The sequence below is a fragment of the Gymnoscopelus braueri genome (genome assembly GCF_963280865.1).
Source record: "Gymnoscopelus braueri genome assembly, chromosome: 13".
NCBI lineage: Eukaryota > Metazoa > Chordata > Actinopteri > Myctophiformes > Myctophidae > Gymnoscopelus > Gymnoscopelus braueri.
In genome coordinates, this window is record NC_137615.1 from 26678731 (window position 1) to 26681767 (window position 3037).

The window sequence follows — 3037 nt, forward strand, 5'->3', positions numbered from 1 at the left end:
CCTGGCGGAGACAATAAAAATGCTTGAAAAACCAACTTGGGCCTGTGAATGGTTGAGTATATCAGAAACAACTGATCAATTAGAGCCATAAGACACTAACAAACTAAGGTCAGACTGAATCGGTGCTGTTGCAGTCAACAAACTGTGGTGTCTTTTTTAGCATGGTAGATTCATAATAATCATCATCATCATTGCTGTGGCAAATCACAGTAAGTAATCAGGCTTTAGTGCCCAGTACAAATAAATCCTTCAGGTGAATAAAGATATCTCTTTACGCTGAACCCCTAATTGCACCCGATGAGCAGGTTGGTGCCTTGCATGGTTTCCTCTGCCATCGGTGAATGAATGTGTGTGTGAATGGGTGAATGTAATGCACAGTCATTGTAAAGCGCCTTGGATAAAGGCTCTATATAAATGCACCATTTACCATTTATCAGAAGTGTTTTTTATGTCTTATTTATTCATTGAAAGATGTGCAGATCAGCAAATATGCTTAATTTAGGAAGATGGCCCAACCCACGCTCCGACACTAGGTAAGAAATGGTCCCCTAAGTTGGCGTCATCTGATGCCATATCTCGTGAATGTACTGTTTACTGGTGCTACAGTAGATCTCGTGAGAGAGTGTTTTTGGGACAGAGAAAGATCGATAACATACAAGTACATTTTCTCCTGATTGGTCTCTCTGAAAAAAGCAATTTTAGTGTCCGAATGTTCGAAAGATTGTGTGGCTTGTGACTGTGGGGTCCAATATTTAGTTAATTGCTGTTTCCTGTTCCGGTCCATTTTCCCATAGCTTTGTTTGATTGGCACAGCAGCAGGTTTGAACTGAAAAAATAAACAAATAAAAATAACAAAAACATAATGAAGCCTTCACACATGTGTTTCCAGTTCAAATCTGCTGCTGAGCCAATTCAACGAAGCTATAGGAAAATGAACAGGAACAGGATACAGGTATGCCAACTTCTGGAAACCCAGGGTTAACTTATATACACAGCCTATAGGCTGTTTGCAGGTGGGAAGCAGACTGGGGAAGGAGATCTCTGTTGCTGCACTAGGGAGTCCTACAGGTTGGTCGGGGCATCTGTTCAGCAGGGAGCGGAAATGGGATGGATAGCGTGTTCCGTTCTGAAACTCATCACTGTCAGATTTACATGACTGTTTGCTGAACATTCTGATTCCATGCACTCAATCAGGAAACAGAGACATCTCTTCAAGAAGTGATAATCAAAATACAAACAAATATAGTGGAGATGCACAAGATGTTGCACCGTTTTCTCATTCGACTGCACGGTAAGTAACTTCTTTGGCTCATGAGTTGCAATCTCACAAACAGAGCAAGGGGATGATTATGGAATACCAGTGGAGATCAGCTCACAGGTAACTAATCCCCCCTCCCCTTTCTCTCTCCCTCTCACCTGGGACCCTCACCCCCCAACAAGCCCCCATATCAATTTCCTTTAGATGTTCCCCTCACACAATTGGAGTAACTAGATTCTTCCCTTTGGCTGACCAGTGGAGATATGAAGCAGGGCGTACAATGGGCCATTCATTAAGCTAGCAATGCAGTAACCACCCCACACACCCCGACTCATGAAGTGCCCAGAACCATCCCCTCTTGCCTCTTCATACAACCTCCTTGCCCAACTGCACCTACATACATACATAAATATGTATGTATGTATGTATGTATGTATGTATGTATGTATGTATGTATGTATGTATGTATGTATGTATGTATGTATGTATGTATGTATGTATGTATGTATGTATGTATGTATGTATGTATGTATGTATGTATGTACTGTATGTATGTATGTATGTATGTGTGTGTGTGTGTGTGTGTGTGTGTGTGTGTGTGTGTGTGTGTGTGTGTGTGTGTGTGTGTGTGTGTGTGTGTGTGTGTGTGTGTGTGCGCGCGTGCGTGTATGTATGTATGTACTATATACATACAGTACACGTGCGCGCACACACATGTTTACTGTTTATACAAATCTCATATTTCACAAACAAACAATACACACATCATCTTGCATATCCACATTCATGAAACACACACACACACACGCACACGCACGCACACGCACACGCACACGTACACACACACACACACACACACACACACACACACACACACACACACACACACACACACACACACACACACACACACACACACACACACACACACACACACACACACACATCCCCACCCAGCTGCAGTGCGGGCGAGTCCAAGTTCTTACCTCCCACCACACATACATACTACCAGTTCTAACCTCCTCCCCAACGAGCATCACTGAGAAAGAAAAGGCAACACAAAAGAATAGGAAATTCAGTGGTATGAGCACAAAGACAGGATTCATAGCAGGAGACACTCAAGAGGGAGGGCCTATTTAAACGTAACGCAGCTGCATCGATTTATTAAAAAAAAGATTGGTGGCAAGAAAAGATAGGTTGGGTTAGAGAGGGTAGAGAGGTCTTGTGGAATGCTGAATTATTTTTATTAACCCTTTTGAAGAGACCTGCTAGGCTGCTTGACATTTTAATTGAGGGTCGTAACTGATATGACTGCTATCAGGGAGGAGTCTCTTCTTGAATTACGGCGGGTTAATGACTTTATCAAAGTTCAACTTCTGTCATTATGAATTAAAGTAACTTTAAATACTGCGCTTATCATAAAGATAAGAGTATGAGCTGGTCAGGTTTGTCTGGCAAAAATAACCAGAATCTAACACACACACACACACACACACACACACACACACACACACACACACACACACACACACACACACACACACACACACACACACACACACACACACACACACACACACACACACACACTTGTAACACAGCCCAGTAGTTACTCTTGCAAGCCTGAGTGATCTGCTTCAACGGGAGATATTCTGTGCACCTGTTCCATCCTATGCAGGTGCAAGGGGTAAAGGGAAAGAGAGAAGGAGATAGAGGAGGAGAAAGAGAGAGAGAGGAGGGGGTAGAGATGGAGGTAGAGAGAGGATAGAGTCTGGTAGT